Source organism: Harmonia axyridis, chromosome 1 (genome assembly GCF_914767665.1).
Source record: "Harmonia axyridis chromosome 1, icHarAxyr1.1, whole genome shotgun sequence".
NCBI classification, from domain to species: Eukaryota; Metazoa; Arthropoda; class Insecta; order Coleoptera; family Coccinellidae; genus Harmonia; species Harmonia axyridis.
The window spans coordinates 83,116,205-83,138,699 of NC_059501.1; the positions used below are offsets into that span (position 1 = coordinate 83,116,205).

The 22,495-nt window shown below is 37.0% G+C and overlaps 1 protein-coding gene and 1 non-coding gene across 5 annotated transcripts in view; one reads left to right on the plus strand and one right to left on the minus strand.

Annotated features, from left to right (window-relative positions):
* Positions 1–22,495, minus strand: part of LOC123682409 (Down syndrome cell adhesion molecule-like protein Dscam2) — a 237,327-nt gene that overhangs the window by 103,860 nt on the left and 110,972 nt on the right. The window lies entirely within an intron of this gene.
* Positions 21,782–21,853, plus strand: Trnaw-cca. Its single transcript has one exon. It is a non-coding gene; the product is annotated as a tRNA-Trp (tRNA).

Here is a 22,495-nt window from a genome sequence, read left to right on the forward strand (position 1 = left end):
AAGATAATTGCAGTTTCTGTAGGCTAATTGCCCAAAAAATGCTTTGGACAAGAGACTTGTAGAAGTGAGAGGTAATCATCTTGAAGCCATCCAAGGTACTGGTGTTCATTGAAACTCTAGAACTGAAGGGCGAGCTGTAGACTACGACAACTAATGACGAGAACAGCTCTGATGGAAGGCACAATAGAACATAAGGTTGTGATACAATGAAACTCCCCTTAAATATGATCTTAATCTTGTTTCAGTCATATCTTAAAATATGCACCCCAATAATTCGATCCGTCAAGGGATCACTTGTAATAATTTGGAAAATAATAACTTTAAGTTTACGGGAAACGAATGGCTTGAAATTTTTGAAAAAAAAAACACCTTATATCCAAGATAAGATATACATTTTATATAGGTTTGGGTTGAATTTTCATAGTTTGGGCTCGAGATTTTATCTTCTGTCGATGAAATATTCCCAAATACTTACGATACACCCCATATATCCAATATCGACATTATCCCAGATAATTATCATCAATAATTGAATTTCATGAGATTATTGACTTATTAGATTCATTACAACTTGAAATAGAAGACATGAAAGATAAAATTCTTCTATTTCTTGAATTTTTAGAATGTATGCATCAAAGTTCAATGATATCCTGTTTATCTTCCCGAGGAAGAAGAAACTGATTTAAGTTGTGCAGACTTTAAAAGGAGTCTTATTATGGTGATGGTATTATATGAGTACTCATAGCGTCAACAAACATATTTTTATTAAATTCACAATTAAATGAAATGACATCTGAAAACATTCAGTGAAACGCCTGACAAAAATTAATTTTATTTGACATTACGCATTGCTTATTGACTTCACCTGTTGAATTGCTATTGTACGAACGCCATTTGTAATCGACAAAAGAACTGATGGTTTGTCATCAATCAACAAGAAGGGTGTTTGATGAATTATAACTCTACTAACAACAGGAGAGTAGAAATTCAATTTATTTTGTTGTGGAAGGTTTCAGCGATTGGATATGTGTAATAATTACATTCACTCATTGCATAGAATTATGTGCGTAAAATCGAGCAATGAATTGACAGTGGAACAAGCCTTCGCAAATTATCAAATTCTATGTTCTATCTGCTCATCCAATTCATTTGGGACGGAATAAATTGAACTTTTATTTTGAGTTTTGGCACCGTAGTACGAGCATTCAACAAGTTGATTCAATACACTTTAAATTGAGTGGGGTACAAACTGGTTTATTCAAATTGCTCTAGTTTTTCGGTCAATTAGAATTGTTGAGGCAAGTTATTGCAGAAGTTGGTTGTTAAGACATTATTTGAATCTTTGTAGGCTTGGTTAATCGATCGTCTAGAGGTATGATTCGATTTGCTGGCCTTTCCTCTCCTTCTCCGTGACTTTGCTTAGGTAATAATTAAACTCTTCTAATTATTTACATATATTTACAAAGCCACACTTACAGTACAAAGTCAGTATTGAGAAGATCATAATAACGTTTAATTACAAGTTTCTCTTTACGATACTGAATTTCATCTTCAATCAGAGTGTTAAGTACTCGAAATGTTTTCGATTATCACGTCTTTGTCGTACTTCAAGTTTTCGGTCGTCTCGTCTCTAACTTGTTCGGAGTTCATCTTATTCTAACTCGCGAACCGTCTTACGTCGTACGTCTTAAGTCTTGACCGACCGAACTTACTTTTAACTCGTCTTAGACTTGACTTGAACTCCCCACTGGCTGGAACTTACTGACCTCCCCTGAATATCGACTTCCCTTCTTCTGGCTAGACCACACCCTTAGCACCACTCCGATATCGGGGGAAAGTACCAAGTACCACCCCTAGTCCAATAAGAGTGTTGCCTTACCGCTCACAAAGCTCTTCGCGGATTCCTGGAAATCGAATATTCTCGAAGGACTAGAACCTGATTCACAGATGTAACACATCTGATACAACCGTCTTGTTTTCGATCTCTCCTCACCCCAGAAAATCTCCTTAGATTAACAATCAAGTAATTGACCCGACATGTCTTCGACATCTCGAAGAATTAACACTTCCTTTTAAAGTAATATAAAAAAGCAATTCGTTCCCTGTAAATTCATTGAAACTGTCATGCCCTCGACACTTGAAGAAACTAATAGGTCTCCAAGCATCCTGTTGACCATCTCAATTATTTACAGGTAACAATAACTGGATCCTATATCTATGCTTAATGCATTTAGATAATGTTTGAGTTCTAAAAGTAAGATTGAACCGGTAACAAAAGCGTGCTGCATTTAGTGTTTAACCAGTTGAACAATGATAATTTCGATCTGAACGATCTGAATTTGATATGCAATTATTGAAGAAGGCTTCGAAAATATCTTCTTTCAACCATAGCTTATGCCTAAACTTTCAAACTTCCGTTTGAAAATATTGTCGACATGCCTCTAAACCTGTTCTTTACATATTATTTCAAATTATTTCCACAATTATAGAAGCTCCACAAAGACTCCAAGTAGTTTTCTTTCCCGAATTTGTTTCACCGTGGGTGGTTCAATTGAGCTATTCTTCTTGTCAATGCACGTACATCTCGTCTTTTACACATTTATAGCCTGTCCTACTTTTCTTGCAATGTTGTAAAAGTTCCAGAACACCTGTGCACCTTTTCTTTCGAGCACTCAATCACTATATTGTCTATTCTCCGTAGTTTCGTTACGTCCACTAAATTCCAGCTTTTTCGTCTAACACTCATGAAATAAATTGGTCCCAATGGAGAATGAATGCACTACTTTTTGAAGCAAAGATAATCTTGAATACTTGGTATGGTAAGAAGTAGAAAAATCAATAAAGATCATTTTAAGGCTAGTTCAATATGTGTAATATGAATCCAAAGCTCTACATTCCTCTAAAATCCTTCAGATTGATCCATATATCAAGTTCAATTGCCCTTCATTTGCATATTTTATGAATCAATAATACACAGGGTGTCCATTATAAAATAAAAAATACAGAGTTTCATTGACAAAATTTGACAAGCTAGTCTTCATAGCTTGTATATCACAGATTCATTTCAAATATACTGATTTGGATAGTGAATCAACCAAAAATAAATTTCAGTAGGATCAAATATTCAGAGAAAACATAACATAGATTGAAAGATTGAACTTTATGAATCTGTTGAAGACCATCAATATTTCCTAAGTAAAGGTTGGTATAAACTATATTCAGATTTCCCATTAAATAACAACTAGAGATTTGGAGGACTGCGCCCATTGTGGCAGGAACCGGAACCTATAGCTTCTTGGTTTTGGTACTGACTACTAATAGCTTCACAATGTTGTTATAGTGTTTTATATTGTTTTATAACGATCTATCTAGTCTACATAAATTTCTGAGACAACTTGATAAGGAATAAGAAGTGGTACCTAAAATTATTTTCTCTAATTCTGTGGTTATTCCGTTCATTCTTCCACATCTTGTAGAACAAAATCGTGCGAGAATATATCAGAAACGCACAGTTTTCATGGTTATATTTTATTATTCTATGTTGGTACTCCGAACTTTCCGCCACGGCTTTATCTGTCAATTCATCAATTTGCCTTGAAGAAATCAGTTCTGCCAACCAACATTTTTCAATGCAAAAATCACTAAATGATATTTATGGAAATAATTCATTAATTTCAATTAAAATGCAATGAATTCACAGAAGGCTCATTCTGAATATCAATGCCTTCTGCACTTGTTTTATAAATAACTATTCATACATGATTCCTTCCATTATATGAATTTCTTCCGATATATGTATTGTTGGTTTGTTTCAGGTTAACATAGAACATACAAGGGGAATGTGAATAAGTTCAATCTATGACTGTTGTCCTTGAGTTGTGTGACCATTTAAATGTTTGGTTAAGCATCAGAGTTTGTTCTTCTTGATGTATGAAATATAATAGTCTTACTCTGTCGATAATAACCATTCGTCGATATTTCTTTTGGAAATGTATGCCATGTGTATGGTGATTTGATTTAAGCTGACATAGTTGAGAGGACCTTGGTTGTTAGTAATTCCCTTAGGTCATTGCAATACATAAATACGAAAAGATTAGATTCAACTATTTACATCAACATAGTTGACCTATTCGATAGGTCCATGGGGGTGAGGATAGTGGTCCAAGAGTTCCATGTTGGTGGGTACCAAGCGCCATTTCCATATTTTTGGGAAAAGTAGAGGGGTAGGTAGGTCGATTTCTGTACTGCAGTGAACGGAGTCAAGTCCAGAATGTCTATAGACGTCTTTCAGGAAAAAGCTGAGGAGTAAGAGGTGGTCTGAGTTCAGGAAGCTTAGCTACTTCATGGGTAGTTGCAAGGAATTGCGTGGGAATTGCAATTAGAGAGATAAGAAGACGAAATGAAGTAGTCTGTTAATATAAAAGTACACGTAATGCTATATAAGAGGTACTGTTTCACTTCAAACATCTTCCAGCACTCTTTATATCATAACCATTAGAAGTTAAGCCCCATCTTCTGCAGAAATCGTTTAAGCTTCACTCGGAAACCAATTCAATAGCAACAAAACTGCTTGGAAATATCGAAAAACACGCTCACGTCAGGAATTCCAATTTGAATCTATTCTAAATAACCCTCAGTAATGGATACGTCAGGAGAACATCCCATCCAGACAAAAACAATAACATCAAACATGGAATTCGCGGATTCCTAAATGAACATCCTCGTTCCTTATTCATTTCCTTGCAGACGTTCGAAGCGCGCCGCCCTTATCAAGATTTCAAACGACGATTTTCCCCAGAGTAAGAAGTAATTTTCTCGAAAATATCAACAGGGGAGTCGCTTCTTTGTTTCAGCTTGAGTGCGTCGAGCTACAGGAGCAATCGGATAGAAAATAGAGTGAGTCATTAGTCAGGAGTTATGTCGAGTGCGAAATGAAGAAATGGTGTGTTCAACACTTGAATTGGATCCGGAATAAAACGTGGTGGAGTCGTTACAGTGTATTAGGGAGATGTACGGTTCAATAACCTCACGTGGAGATTATCTTATTAGAGTTGTCTTCCTGAAGTCAGCGGTCCTCAACCGTTCCTATTTGCTGAGAGAAAAGAACGGATGGAAAATTCTCCTTTTTTTTTCGTTTTCTGGGACAAAGACTCATGAGCCACACCTTGAAGTGTTCCTTGAAGATTAGCCAGGAGAGAACAATATACAGTTTGAATTTCGCGAAAGACTTGAAACACGTGAGGCGCTTTTTGGTGTTAACGTTTTTTTCAGCGCTGTCTCGATGTAAACTAGGATGTGTTTGCATGTTACATCAACTTTGAAAGAACCTTTGCAAGGTGAAACGAGTAGCACCAGCTACTCGTCAATAAAAACATTGACTCGTGTGGCATAAGAATAATTAGTAACCTATACAAATTGAAGCCAGAGAGCTAATTCATTGATAGACAACCAACCAACAGAAGAAAAGAAGATTCATCGTGGTGTGACACAGGGATGCATTCTATCGCCGCTGCTTTTTAATTTAAATAGGGATAACTTAGAAGAGGAAACAGTGGGGACCTTAGAAGAAGAGACATATTATGAATGGAGATGTTATAAATAATATTATGGTATGCTGATGACACCGTCTTGTTAACAAACAATCTTGGAGACATACAATATCCTTTGGAAAAATTAAACAGTTCCCGCACAATCTAAATAATATGAACATCACAAATGAAAATGTGCTGACATATAAATATTTGGGAACCTGGGTAGAACCTGGTGATCGAACAAGGGAGATAAAATCGAGAAAAGAGATGGCCAGATTAGATCAACAGTTGCAAAGATGAAGAAACAATTTTTTAGTCGAGATATTTGTGATGAGGATACTGCGTTGTTAGGTGTACTACAATGTACTACAAGCCTTCTAAATGTTGTGCTAACGTAGAATGTGGCGTATGCCATGGACTGAAAGAGTTACTAATGCCGAAGTCCTAAGCCGAATGCAAAAGGACTACTAAATTGTCAACACCATTGAAAAGCTGAAAAGCGAAAACTTTAGACTGGCCATATAATGAAAGGCAAGAAGTATACACTACTCCAACCGATAGTTCAGGGAAAGATCAGTAGACGAAGGAACAGTGGTAGACGGTGTATATCTCGGCTCAAGAACCTGAGGGACTGATTTAATTATAGCAATGTTCAACTGTTCTGAGCTATAGTGAAAAGGGACCGGATATCTGTGATGATAGCAAACCTCTGATAAGAAATGCACTGCAGGGAGAAAAAGAAGGAGAAGGGACAAAGATGAAATTGGCGAGGACAATTGATTGAATTATTGAAGTCAAGAATCAAGCAAGACTCACACTACTACAGATTTTAGATTTTTGCAATTGAATGTAACTTTCATTCAAGTTTTCATCAATTTTCTTTTTCAATGGCATGAACTAAAATCTCAACAGGATGAACAGAGGTTCTTTACAAATCGAGAAAAATATTCAGTATATGCAAAAAATACATTGGAGATTTTCAACAGACACTGGTAACAATATTAGAGTGTCTTGACATCAATATGGTCTTTCTATCGATCTCTGAACATATACTTCACTACCCCTACGAAAGTCTTCCTGGTGTTAGCACACCTTATCTCCTTAATCTTCTATTTTTGGTGAGACAGAACTACAAAAGAGATATTTCTTTTTTATTTTAGTTTCTTTTTGGGACGAAACTAGAATGAGGGGTAAGTATCATTCGTCATGAGAAAAATTTATAATACTCAGTCGAGGAGCAATCAAGTCTCAGATTCAAATCAGCATGCTGAAAACAACACGAAGCTCAGCTCGTGGCAACTGCTGAACTTTTTTGTGTAGGATGAAGAAAGTTTAACGGTTCTGCTATCTTTTTTCAGTTCGATATATTCCTCCAGATAAATTTCTCATTCCTGAATTACTGATCTGCATACTTCCCATCCTCAGCTAATGTTACCCATGATGTCTTTTTGAGCACTCGTTTTATGATCCAAACGCTTTATCATTCCCGATGATAGCCAAGACTCCCATGGACATATGTAAGATATGCCAATATCTCAAATGACATCTTTGAGTATTATAGAAGATCTAAACTATTTCTCTCTAGTTAAATGCATTCAATCTGATATAACACTTCAACCAATGACTATAACTTTTCCATTACTTTTCTGTAGAAACATCATTTTATCATCAAGATCAAATTTATGTCCTGCAGTATTCTTTCGAGTCTTACAAATAACCAATTCTCACTGGGGGCCAGTTCTGGAAAATAAGCTGAGGCAAGACCGAGACTTATCGATAGACTTATTATTGTTTCATTTCCATAGAAATCTAATGATATTCTTGATTTTATGTCAGTTTCACATCCACAAAAATTGCTTCATCTAGTCAGCTCTAAATGAATCCTCACCTAGCACCTTTACACAAACAAAAATAACAAATCATCCAAAGGATCTAACCAACCAACGCTCACATCATTATCAATTCCCATCAAAAATCCCTCTAGGCCGTCGATTCATCCGCGAGAAATAAGAAAAAGATCCTCATCCAGCATCCGAGACAGTGAGAGATGAAATTTAATTCCAGTTAACCTTTATTCTATTATCCCCCCGGATGTAGGCCCAATTGTTATTCCGTCTGCTTGCCGGGAACCACCCCCACCCCTCCCAAGAAGCTTTTAGGGAATTGAATTCGCATTCTGGACGCAGAGGAGTGTTTTTATCTCGTATAATCGTGTATTGCCGGCCTAATTCGGATTTATGATGTTCTGGCTTCGTCAAGGAAGCCGTTTGTTCTTGTGATCAACTCGACTGGGAATTGGTTGTTAATGATGATCCATCTTGGGATGCTGGTGATGGCGGTGGGATGATTATTGTTATTGGATTCGGTCTAGAATTGGTTCTTATAGAATTAATGTTGTTATGGAGGTTATTTTTTCTTCAAGCGTTGAAAAATGTCAATTTTTTGAACCTTACTCAATAATAACTCAATACTCAATAACTCAATAATACTCAAAGAAAGGCCATTTTTATTTATTTTGAGGTATGAGTTGCTGAAGTGTAAACTTGGATTACGCACTGACTTTATAATAGTTAATAGTTAAAAAAACACAAAATTCGAAATGGAAGTCTAACAACTGACACTTGAATAACACTTGGTAACACCATTCTCCCTGTAATACTCTTTCAATAGTAGTTTTTCGGTCACATTCCAGGTTGTCTTCATTTTGAAGGCTTTATAGTCCTTACCATTCTGCTTGCTTATGGTGTCTCTGTCCAGAAAATATCCTTTGGCCTTACAAAAGTCCCTGAACTGTCTCCATATTGAGATTTTTTTGGTTCATTTCCCACCATATGTTGCTCGATCAACTGGATTGAGCATTAAATTTTCAGACTTTTTGAATTTTATCTGGTAGTTTTCAGTATTGTGTGTGGTGTTAATGTGCAATAATTACATTCATGTCATGAGAAATTCTATCTATGAGGCAAATATAGCCATAAAGAACGTCACATTATCAACTGACCTAATCCAAAAGTAGTTGATAACTTTTTCGTATCCAATTAAAACCTGTGCAGTTCCAACTTCCAATTTTTATCGTTCCATCGCAGATTCTAGAGTTGAAGTTTACAGAAACCCATTGAAAACTTTTATTATTCATGACGCCAGCTGACATCCAAATGCAATATAACTCCCAAACTGCTTGAATCTGACGAATTTCGCTCTTTCATCGAATCCATATCAATCTGAAGTGAATTCCGATATAGGGGCAGTACCAGAAGATGCTTCGATAGGTTCGAAATAACTTCCGCTGAAGTTTCAAACCGCGCATATATGTGGTTTCTTCACTTGAAGATATGAAATGTTTCGGAACTTGATTTGATGGTTGATTCTGAGGAATTTCGAAGAGAAAAGTTCAGTGGGGTTTCGTAATGGATCGTTGAGTAAATGCTGAGATATACTATACTGGACAAAAGTGGCGAGAATGTACCAAAACGAAAATATCGCTGTTAAAATCTGTAGGTCTTTTATATATTTGAAGTATTAAATAGATCTAGAAATGTAATCGAATGAACCACAGCAATTCACAGTTGGTTAAATAATTGGAAATTTCTTGCCGTAAATAGCTTAGTAACAGAGCCTGTACAGAACAAACTATGTTCTCTTAATTTGTGCAAGCTCTAAGTTCCTAAGAGGTTTAACAGAAACACAGAAGGAGGGCCAAGATTTTAACATTAAACATTATCAAAATAACCGAATGATAGCAACAGGAAACTCAAATAGCGAAATATTTTTATTGTTTAATTTAATTCAATGCATAAGTCAAATAATATCAACAATATTATTCCCAGATTCATAATGAAATGTTAGCTTAAAGTGACGTTTCTAGTGAAGATTGGCAAATTCGCCCCTCTTTTCGGCGGTGTGAACCAACGTTTGGACATCATTTGTTGTTCAATCTCTTATATTCTCCATCTAGAAGGGTTGTCCTCTTCCTGTTTCTCCTTTTCCCTTTATTTCGCCCTTTACGATCAATTGGATCAATTGATACTTATCACCCCTCAAGAATTGTCCGAAGTAGGCAGTTCTCTGCCTCCTAATAGATGTTAATAGCTTTCTATCTGCCTTAACACTATCTAGCACCCTCTCATTCGGGCTTCAATCCCATATGAAAGAATAAAGTCGCATTCGCTAGAATAGTTTCATGTCTGAGATGCTCTAATTAGAAGCTTCTTCATAGGTTTAAATGCTGATCTAGCTTCTCTATTCTTGATCTCGTCTGGATGTCGTGGTCTATAGTGTCAGTTATCCAGTATTCTAATTACTTGATTTCTTTCAATGAATTGGCCATCTAGAATTCCGTTAGCTGTTATATTATGGCCCTTTGAAGTTACTATGACCTATATAGTGGCTGACTGCCCGAGAGGTGACGTTAAGGGCATCGCGTCACACTCTTCTATAGCCCCAGAGGCTTTATCAGGCTCGCCGCGTTGCAGCAGAGTCACCTCTTCATGATGGTGTGATAGGGTGTCTTACGCAGTTCGATAGATTGCCTAACTGAAGATTCCACCAGCGATTTCGGGACGAAACACATATAATCTCACAGGAGTTTGGATCGAGAACGTCTCGGCAAACCGTCATTGTCTGTAAATGTGATCATTGTCATCATATCTATGTTGTTCAGTATTCCCCGTTAACATTAATACCCTATTTGAAATTCTTCAGTGTTGCTATGTAAGGAATGAATGTGAAAAACATTCTTCATATTGATTTTATTGCGGAAGAATTTTGAAATTATTGAACGCTCTTTCATTGAACAAATCGCTGATTCGGTTACGATGTCTGTAATTTTCGAAATTTTTGGCGGGAATTCTTATATTAAATCCACAAATGAGATAATTCAAAATAATATTGCGTTTCGTCAGTTTTTCAAGGTTTTGGCTTCATTTCATCCATCACAAACCAGATCAAATCCATCTCAACCCTCCGTCCACTCCCTCATATCGGATCACATAAACGAAATCAAGACGTCGTAGACCTTCCCGACCCCCTCCAACAAAAAAGGGTCATCAATACACCCCCACGTCCTCTTTTATCGCATTTTTACCCCGTAAAATGCAGCGCGTTAACGGGCCCCGTCCAAACACAGAATATTCACGCCTGGATGAACTTTGTTATCTGACTTTTGGCCTCCGTCTTCTCGAGATATTTGCCTTTATGCCACACCGCCACCCCCCACCATCGCATCAATTTTCCGCGAACTGCCGGAGCTGTTAAATCATGTAAAACGCTTAGATAGGCAAATATGGAGGATGCGACCCCCCTCCTTTCCACCCTCAAAGGAGGGGGTAGTGGAGAAGGGACATCGTTTGAAATTTCATGGCAGGAATAGTTTTGGATCGATTTGATGCGATTTATAATGCGGAATATGAAGTTTAGGTCTTTTTTGGTAGGTGGAGAAGTGTCAACAGTGATTTTGGATGTTCGGGAAGTAATGTATGCAAATTTGGGTGCGATGGGGGTGAGAATATGCTCGTGTAGGATTAGTTTCTGGTGCAAGAATCGTTTATGAGGTTTTTCTAAAACTGTATGTGATTATTATTATTATTATATGAACTGGGGTCGTTGTGGTTCGATGAGCCTTCCGGGAACTGCGACCATGTAGATCTTTTGTTCTCTACCCCACTCATTCATGGAAACCCAAGGAGGTCGTCAACGACGTTAATAAAACTGACAACCTCCTTAGCGGCCTTGGCCGTTACCTCTCTGGTATCGAGGATCGGCTTACCTATATGAATGGTTGTTAGGCCAGCCAGCTCTGGAAACTTGCATACCATGTGTTCGGCTGTTTCTGCTTCCAATCCACAGAGCCTGCAAATTTCATCTGCTGACTTTCCCATGCGGTAAAAATGATGTTTGTACCGACAGTGCCCCGTCAGCAGTTCCACCCGAAGCTCGGCTCGTGACAGCTTCAAGAGCAACTTGGCGTAGGTAGGTGAAATCGTCACGAATTTCTTTGCCTGAGCAAGTCCAGGAGTGTAAGTCTGATGGATTATCCTGTTATTCAACTCCCATAGTCTTTTCCTAGCCCACAGAAGGGCTCAGGTCCGGCAGGTGTTAACATTTGCAGGTTCATCAGCGTTTTAATTTCCTTCAAACCCACAGTGCCCTGGTACCCATAGTAGAGTCACTTTATTGCCTCTGGTCATTTGCTTTATGGCGTTACGGCACTCCCAAGTCAACAGAGACCCCTGGCAGTATGATTCCAGGGATCTCAGCGTGGTTTGGCTGTCTGTGGTGATGTAACTATGCGCCCCCTTGAGGTTCATTTTCAGACACTCCTGAGCACATACATAAACAGCAAGTATCTCGGTTTGTAGAATCGGGGGCTTACTGGCATTTGATTAAAAAGTAGTGGTTCATTGAAGAGATACGCCTTATGGTCATATGATTCGAATAGCAGGAGCGAATACCAGGAGTGATTCAAGTATGTCAATATTGTTAATAAAACCGGTGGCATCCTCAGTGAGTATCCAGAACTGACTTTCCGATATGAGTGGTCTAAAGCCAGTCAGCTCCCGGCATTTGCACACTACATATGTGTTTGGCTGTTTCTACCTCCTTTCCACAGAGTCTTCGAATCTCATCTGCTGTCTCACACATGAGGTACAAAAGGTATTTGCACCGACAGTGTTCTGTCAGGAGACCGACCATTAGCCGAAGCTTAGCTCGTGGTAGCTTCAGAAGCTTGCTGGTATAGGTTGGTGGAAGCACCACAAATTTCTCTGCTTGAGCAAGATCCGGAGTATTCCTTCAGAGTGTTTTCCTATTGTTCCTCTTCCATTGTTGGACGCTATCTTGCATCGGTATTTTCCAAGCCCACAGAAGGGCTCAGAACCAACAGGTGTCAACCTTGATGCCTTTTTTGCAAGTTCATCAGCTTCATTTCCTTCAGTACCATAATGCCCCGGTACCCATGGTAGAGTTACTTCATTGCTTCAGTCCAGTTTCTTTATGGTATTACAGTACTCCCATGTCAGCAGAGATCTCTGGCTGTATATTCCAGGTCTCTCATCATGGTCTGATTGTCTGTAGTAAAGTAAATAAGCACCCCTTCGAGGTTTTTTCTGAGACACTCTTGGGCGCGAGTGAACCTATTTTTTCAGTTTGCAGGATAGAGGTCTCACTTCCCAGAGATCTAAATAACTCAACACCTGTGCCTTTTTCTGATTTTGTTCCATTGGCGGAGCATAGGGAGGAAATTCTCCAAGCATTTACATAGAAAACATCATTGATCATCAGTGCAACGAATTTGAGGATAATTCCATTTATCAGGATGATAATGCCACACGAAGTTTCTAAACATTCTAAGAGAACAATATACTGACAATGAACAGGCCATCAAACCCACCAGACATAAATCCAATTGAGCACGTATGGGATTACTTAGGGTGATCAAAATACAATATCCAAAGCACATCTTACACTTTTGAGGAATTGAGTTGAACCCTTCAGGAAGAATGAAACGATATGTCTGGAAATTTCATTAATGACTCTATTCGTGAGATACCTAGGCGTATTGGGCAGTTGATTGAAAGAAGAAATGGTAATATGAACTATTGAATTTCGATTCAGTTCGATAAATTTATTTTTTTTTTTTCATTTTCCCCATTTTGTTCTATCCTGCATAAAACAAAGAGTAACAAACAAAGATATACTATCAAATATATTTTAGTTGAAATAGAGGAAAATATTCATCTCATTTCCAGAAATAAGATTGTTTATTTCTTGAGAAATCTAGTGGGTAGGACTTTTGACGATGTGTGGTCAAGGATAAAAAACGAGACCATCCCTTATATTACAATCATGAGTTCAAATGGTCAAATCAACATTGAAGGCCACCTAAATAAAAACTAATTAATTCAAATTGAGTATCAAGGAGAGTATAAACGACTAAAGAAACACATTATAACAACCCATATCGAACAAGACAATTAAGGGAGGAATAGCTAAGGGAAGAAGAAAAAGTCAATGACAAAAATATAATTGAGATAAACTAATAAACAAAAGTTACAATAAGTAATTCGAACTGACAATAACCAAAAGCAGCAGCATTCCATCCTACAACAATCTTAAACAACAGCCAAACCGACATCCAGAAAGCACCCAAACCAATTCTACTTGCAGCATCACACCTGAAACCGGCCATTCCGATAATGAAAGTTTCCCAACCATCGATCCCAAGTATCGCGCGACACAGAACCCAGTTATTTGAATAATTGATACCGTCTAAAAGCTCCCTCTAGGCAGAAGCGCCTCGTCGAAATAGAGTTACACAGTTCCCCAAACTTATTCAAGAAGCACGAGTCTGAACTAGATTGCGAACTCTGTGTAGACTTGTTACAAAAGGGAACGTAAAAACTTGCCGGAGTCAGGTTGGCGTGTTACAACAAGCGAACAGAACGGATTCGCCATAATGAATTTCAAATATTGTTTATGTGTGTTTTTGTCGGATCTGCCAGAATGCTTGCTAAGCGCAAGGGCGGAAGCTTCGATAACGGTTGGTAGTTTATTTTATGGGGGGAGTTTTTCGCATGGAGGAAGATACTATGTCGACAACAATTTGGTGAGAGAGTTGGTGGTAGACAGAGGCGTAGCTGCGAAAGTGTTAGAGGTTGGAGTGCATTGGATCCCTCGAACTTAGTTGTCCCCCAAGCGATGACCAGCACTATTCAATAACTTTATACTAATAAAATATTTCCACTTGAAAAACGTTCCTCTTGAGAACATTGTAAGTTTGCTATCGCCTTCTATTCTCTCAAAACACAAAGAATAATGATAATAATAATAACGTTTATTCAAGAAAGAAACAGTAAAATTCATTTGCACAACATGAATTGAATAATAGTTATTTATAATACAAGTGCAGAAGGCATTAATATTCTTCCACGAGTTCAAAATTCAAAAACGAGCCACGAAGTGGCGAGTTTTGGAATGAACGAGTGGTAGAATGAGCCTTCTGTACGAGTATTATACATTATTTTCTCCAATTCATTGCATTTTCATTGAAATTAATGAAATATTTCCATAAATATAATTTAGTGATTTTTGCATTGAAAAATGTTGGTTGGCAGAACTGATTTCTTTAAGGCAATTTGATGAATTGACAGATAAAGCCGTTGCGGAAAGTTCGGAGTGCCAACATAGAATAATAACATATAACCATGAAAACTGTGCGTTTCTGATATATTCTCGCACGATTTTGTTCTACAAGATGTGGAAGAATGAACGGAATAACCAAAGAATTAGAGAAACATAATTCTCGATAAGTGTTGAACACTTGTTTCGAGGTATAATATACAATAATATACAACCAGAAAAGAGTAAAAACAGTAATGGTATATGTATACACATAAAATCGATAGAATGTTTGCTACTTGCCGGGAGTTACTCAACGATGTCTAATATAAGGGTAGAATGATATCACTCCAGGTAGTTCATTAAAGTTATTCAGATAATAATTGTTGGAACTTTAGGATGGATTTCCAAGTTTCAACATTAAAATCATTTTGTGCTAATTCTTCTTGGAAGGGTTTCAACTCGGAGTAATAAACACAGATTATTACTCCGAGGGTTCTACACCCTTGAAAGGTAACTACCTTATAATATGTTCTTGCTAGAGAGCTTTCGTGGAAGCTACTTTTATAATGAAATGTTAGGTTTAAGAAAGAGCTGGATAACTTGATGATATATCTTTAATTTGACAAATGAGTTGATATATAAGAACAATCAGTTTGTCAGTTGAAAAATATTCAATCTCTTGAAATGAAATCGTATGTCTAAACTGTGAAAATATTTTGAGTTCATTGGTAATCCTCTTGGGGTAGAGGGCACCTCTGGCTCCAGCTTTATCAACCAATTCAAAATGATGCTGTTTTGAGGTTGTGTTAAGAACTGAAGAATTTATGGATAAAAGAAAGGAATACCAGAAAAGAGAAGTTAGTTACCATAAATTACCCAAAATTACCTTCTTCAAGTAGTGATGACCCAATTATTACTATTGGTAATGTCTCGGATAATGAAAATGAAATGATAAATGAAAAGCCTGCTGAACAGAGATACTACTATAACGTCTCCATACTCTCTTCTAGAATCTGGTTTCGAATCAAATCTGGATTCATTTATGAACAATACTCCTCATTCTTGTTCATCCCAGTTGCAGTATTCCACAGTCCAATCTAATCTCCTAGAGCGATTCCCATGGGACGGAACAGAAACTCTGAGAGGACATCTAGCTTGAAAGCCAACCTAATGTGAGCAATTTCTCACCGTTTGATGGCTAACATTTACACTGCGCAAAAAAATCAACGCACATTATGGAAATCTCAAATTTATTCTACAACTGAAGGTGTTCTCAATGATAATTATTTTTATCAGTATTATGCATGCATATGTTATCCACTTTCAACGTTTTTCTTCGATACGGATGTTTTTTCCCTGCTGGAATGAAAAAAGATGAGATTATCAGATTTTGAATGTATTGGCTCCATTCTGAAATCAGTTGTTCTCGATCAATTCTAGTGATCAATAGTTTTTCTTTCGTTTGATTTTCTACACTCGATCACTATGTAACGCGAAACACGCAATTTGACCCAAGAGGAATGTGCCCAAGCGGTAGTTTTGCGAGAAGAAGGGTGGACATACACAAGAATTGCAGAAAGGTTTGGAGTTTCCCATACAAGTGTGTCCAGAATGTTGTAGCGATTCAGGGAGACAGGTATGAATGTCCGAAGACCAGGATAGGGTAGACCACGGGTAACAACTGCCAATCAAGAACATTACTTGAGAGTTTCTTCGTTGAGACAATGGTTTAAAACCGCTCGCCTCCGTCAAAATCAGCTTGAGCAAACTCATGGGGTGCAAATTAGCACTCAGACAATAAGAAATCGCCTCAGAGAATATGATTTAAGGCCTCGTGTCGCGGCAAGAGGCCCAGCTCTTACCCCAGCCTATCGAAGGGCGCGTTTGGATTTTGCCAGAGAGCATATCCATTGGGAAGAGGCAGATTGGGAAAGAGTTCTCTTCACAGATGAGCTTAGATTGTGCTTTTACCATTGTGATCGACGTTCCCTTGTATACAGACGTCTACATGAAAGATATGCTCTGTGCAATTTCCTGAATACTACTGGTTTCGGGGGAAGATCGATTATGGTATGGGGTGGAATATCTTTGACTGCTCGCACAGACCTAGTGGTCGTTGCTAATGGAGCTATGAAAGCTGATAGGTATATAAGGAACATTCTTGAAGAGCATGTAGTGCCATTTGCCCCATACATTGGTGAAAATTTCATTTTTATGGACGATAATGGCAGACCCCATCGTGCGCGCATCGTTCAGGAGTACCTTGAAGAGGTTGAAGTCTCTTGAATCGAATGGCCAGCAAGAAGTCCAGATCTCAATCCGATTGAGCAGGTTTGGGACAACCTTAATAGAAGGCTGAGAAGTTCAGAAAATAATCCAGCTACTCTTAAAGGCTTAGGAATCCATCTCAGAGAAATCTGGGAAGGATTAGATCAGAACATTTTAAGATCACTCATTTTGAGTATGAACCGTCGTTGCCGAGCTGTTATTAACGCAAGGGGTGGAAATACCAAGTATTAAATCACTTATCAGTATTCCAGTATTTTGAAAATTGTTTATTTCTCTTCTTTCATATAAGATTCGGTGAAATCCTGAATTTTTCTTCCATTTAATGTGTCTTGTTTCGTTCAAAACCTTCCCGAGAGAACATAAAAAATAAGTTATAAAGTCAATGTAGAGTTAACTTTCATTGAAATTGAGATTTTCAGAATGTGCGTTGATTTCTTTGCGCAGTGTTTATTATGAACATTCAGCAGTTCACTTCGATCGGTAAGCAGTCAAATTTGGGTTTCTTCATGCTTGTAACTGTATAAATCTGTCGTACTAGCGTATTCATGCCACCCTGCATAAAACTACTTGCTCTCAACTGTGTGTCACGATATAAATCCATAACTACTGTGTGAATAATCGGCTTTTTCGAACAAAATTACGCGTATAGCTCTAATATTGAAATACAAGAAAGAGTTTCACGATAAGGAAAAAACCGAAAGAGTAACACTCTGCTAGAATCTTCCTGGTTTGGATCATTCCAGCAAGATAATAGTACACCTCCTCACATGCCATTTTCACCTTAGGAAACACCTCAGAAAATGGATCTAGCACAAAATGACGAGTACAGATTCTGTAGGGAGGAGAAAGAAACTCCGGATTACCTGGTGACGCGATACCTCACCATCACTAGCCAACGCAAAATCTGCTTTCGACAAGAAATTTGAATAATTGAGGAATTATACTCCTAGAAGTCATCCCACATACCCTGTTACACTGTTATCAACTCAAAATCAAGAAAAAAAGAGTATTTCTACAAAACTTTATACAGGGTGTTCTGATTTGTTTCCAACAAACTGAAATGGGTGATGGATCACATCATTTTAAGCAAAAAAGTTCCCATGAACATGGGTCCGGAAATGCTTCGTTTCCGAGATACAGGGTGTTAAAGTTGAAAAAATAATTCGCGTTTTCTTTAATATGTTTTGACTGCTTCGAAATCCTTTCATGAAATTATTCCTATTCAAATATTAAATTTAAATTCATTTTGAAAATTTCTAAGGCGAAATGCATGCGGATTTTCTATTGCCCACTAATAAGTAGAAGTGGTATGCTATGTAATTGTTGTTTTTAAGTGTTCTGAATATTCTGTTTCCTGAAATATTGCGTTGTTGGGTTTACGAATACTGAGTTTTTATTTTCTTCGAAGGTCTGTAAAATCCTATTTCTCTGTAGATGATTTCTTCTTTGCATGCTTCGTTCGGGCCTTTGGTAACCAATACCATTTTCCTGTATTTGTTGATGAGCTATTAACTTAGTTAACTATAATTATAATTTATGACATCTGAACCTAACACACTTTAAATCTGTCATTGTGTATAGCCATTTTAAATCTATTGCCGCAACAATTGTTGAATGTAAAACAATCAATCATTCGAAGATGTCATTTGTGCATTCAACAGAACGTTGGAATTTCGAACACCTTCTTTAAAAATTATTATGTTATTTTGTTTTGTTCTTAATTGTTCCTTCTAAAAAATATTTAATTTAAAATTATTACAAATTTGTTTCTACATGTTTTAGAGATTACAAAAATATGGATTTGGCTTTAAATGCGTTTTTCTCTGAAACGGTTGCCCCCAGCAACTTAAATGAGTTATACCTTTTTTAACTAGAAAAGTCAGGGAAATCGATTTTTTTAGTTCAAAATGACGTACAGGGTAGCACAGAAAAGTTGCTACGGTTTAAAGGGGACGAAATGATTGCCCTGATGGCGTCCTCTAGAGAATACAACCAAATCGACCACAAATTTGAATTTCTCACCTCAAAAAACCCTATGTACCAACTTTCATGCAATTATTTGGAATCAGTCGAAAGATATTTGAGAAAACGCGAATTAATTTTTCAACTTTAACACCCTGTATCTCGGAAACGAAGCATTTCCGGACCCATGTTCATAGGAACTTTTTTGCTTAAAATGATGTGATCTATCACCCGTTTCAGTTTGTCGGAAACAAATCAGAACACCCTGTATCTTGAAAGCAAATTTGAAAGCCAACATCTAAGCCACATTTTCATCTTAAAATCCATTTAATTTAAGAAAATTTCAAAAAATCAGGTATCTCCGGGGCCAGTTTGGTTGCCCAAACCTTATTCGTCCAATATATTCTTGTCAGTTGAAATGAAAAATAAAGAGCAACAATGAGATTCGACGTCAACATTTCCTTCATATCCGTAAACAATATCCTGAACCACCTCTTACACACGTCAAGCGAATACAAGAAAAAACACGTGCACCAACATGTTTTCAAATAACAGCTTTCTGATGGCTTCCGACAACACCATACGGATATGCAAATTGAATTTTTAATATGAAATTCCTGTCTTTGTGTGCAGGAAACGCGTCAACGTCATCGCAGCAGGACGGGAAAAATCACGACAATCGTTTCCTCCAGCAAAAAAAAGTCCCTGACGTGGGTATTCAAATGGGAAAACGTCGTCAATCGCGATACCCTGGCAACATTTTCAATTATGGAGGGGATATGTTGGTAGGAATCGTGAATTCCAAGCTGTGATATAGGAAACCGTAGTTTGAATATTTGATCAGGTCTAAAATCAACCCCGGGTTGGGTTGTGAACGGAGGGAGATTGACTATTTGCTATCAACACATCTAATTCCTTTGCTGAGAGTCACGTGAACCCTCGATAAACGTATTATCCAGTGGGATTGATGGTGTTCTGTGTCGACCTACATCTTGGAATCAACGTGATATACGTTTAGTTGATGATTGTTAGGGAATGAACTGATTGGATTAGGAGAAGGGTTCGCAAGGATTTAGATGAAGAGGAAACGGTTTGAAGTTTTGCGATATTGTTTATTATACAGGATTGTCCAGATTTGAGTCCGATAACTTTGACGTTGGTTAGAACAGCTTTTTTCATGAACAAAAATTTCTCATAAACATTTAGGCTGTTTCTAAATTCATGCGACATAATTCAGGAGGTGAATGTGAATGCTCGTATGAAATTAAGATGGGTCTTTCCTATAACAAAATTTCCACAGCCCACCCCTTTCCGAAATATTATATGATTTGAAGAATAGTATTTAAATAGCGTGTGACACCATCAGAAAAAAACCCTAAGTAAGCGGCTATATCTCAGGATCCACTCATCGTAGAGACTTGCGGTAAAAATTTTTACCATTAAAGTGTATTAAAGAAGACCTTTGTGACTTTTTGGTTTTTTCATACGAATTTGATGGGATTTCTGTTTCTGTCAGAACTTAAAGACACAATTTGGATTGTCGCAGGTAATCAGTTGAAGAATATCTTCTTTCGGCCATAGCTTCAGAACGCCTGAAACTATCGCTTTGCGACCTTCAGGTTTTTTCATACAAATTTGATGGAACTTCTGTTTCTCTTAAGAAAATCCTGTCATTACATTTGAAATTTCGGAGTTGAATGAACAAAACAATGAACTTCTGTCTTAGCGCCCCCTATCGAAAACAGCAAAAACAAATTTATCATGCTTATATTTTGTCCTCAATCACCAAGATATTATCTTTCAGACGAGATCTAATTTGCTCAAAAATGTTGAGCCAAACTGAAGTTACAGGAATTTCCATCAGTCAGATTTCTGCCTTTCACCTTCTCTTATTTGATGTGAAATCGAAAGTGACAATTCAAAAAGATAGAGAATTTTCCAAGGATTACAGTGATGATATTTTTTCTTCAACTTGATATGAAACATTTTCTAGTAAAATTGTATCATTTTGGAGATAATGTAGTTCAAAGTAAATACTTTCAACAAAAATCTACAAAAATAAATTTTTCAAATTTTCCCTTATGATAAATGAAAGTACAGAAATTGGCCTTATGTATTATAATGCTTTCAGATGGCATTAAATTGAAAATTCCTGAAAGACACTTAATCAATAAAAAATTTGTGTGAATACTTTTTATGGTCGCACCTAATTCGAAACATTGTATACCCCATTACTGAAAATAAAACGATACACGCTCAACAACGTATCGAAATTCTTGAAATTCACTACAAAAATGGGGAAAAATATTGCAGTCATAAATCGAAAAACTGAAGTACTTTTGGGTAGTGAAAATAAAGAAACTGATAGAAAAACTTCAACTGTTGGACAACAAAGTTTTGTGAAGAATCGAAACCGTGTGCGTCGCTTAGACAAAATGTGAATATTGCTACTGTAACCCCTAGTGTTGCCGAAAACCTAAGTTTCTCGGTTCCTAGTCGATTATGAGATTAAGGCTTGGATTAATGAATTTGTACGACCGGAATTGATGTGGAAGTCGTTTATTTTCAACAAAACGGCGTTACGTGCCCCACAATCAATGAAACAAACGCAATTTTGCAAGAAAAACTTACTGTCCGTGTTATTTCTCGAAGAAATGATCACAATTGGCCACTGAGATCTTGCGATTTGACATCTATAGACTTTTTCTTTCGGGTCACGTGAAAAATAAGATCTAAGCCAATGCTTCACAGTCGTTTAAAGACTTTGAGCATGGAATTCATTTTGTCCAAAAAAAGAAAGAACCAGAGATATTAAAACATGTTCAAATGATAGTTCCTATATTTAAAGTTTAGATAGCTTCAAACACCTCTTTATTCTCAACGACTCCGTGGCGCAACGGTAGCGCGTCTGACTCCAGATCAGAAGGTTGCGTGTTCAAATCACGTCGGGGTCATAAATTTTTTTTCAATTAATTTAACGCACATTTTAAACACGAATTGCTTCTGCATGTTGATTTTTATTTCCACAATTTTTTTCAATCAAAAATTTCCAGTTTTTCTGTTTTGCTTCACAGATTCAAATAATTGAAAAAAAACAACTCATTCATAGGCGTAGAACAAGTTTCTGTTTCAGTGAAACATTGAAAAAATTATTGATTTTAGTGAGTATAAGAATTTTAACGGTTTTATTTAATCAGTTAATTGGAATTTTGTTTTCCATATTTTTCTTACGAATTGAAAAAATTTCATGTTGTGGCCGGCAAGGTTGCCTGAGCTAACGTGTATGGGAAAAATACATTTTTCAACTTCCCCCAGAGGTGAAAGTCCACTTCAAAAATATCAAGCAAGTATACTATATTTTTGGATTGACAATTCTCTTTCTCTTTCGAAATATGTAAAATATAAGGGGTGTCCAATTTGAAAACGAAGGTCATAGCTCTATCCCATGAAATATCAGTTTGCGGAAAATTTAATTGACGTCATTGAATTCAATGAGAATGTTTCTATAGAAATAAAAAAATTTCAAACAGAAAAAAGTTACAGCAATATTTTGAAAATTAAAATTTCCGAAAAACACCCTGTAACTATGTAACGAT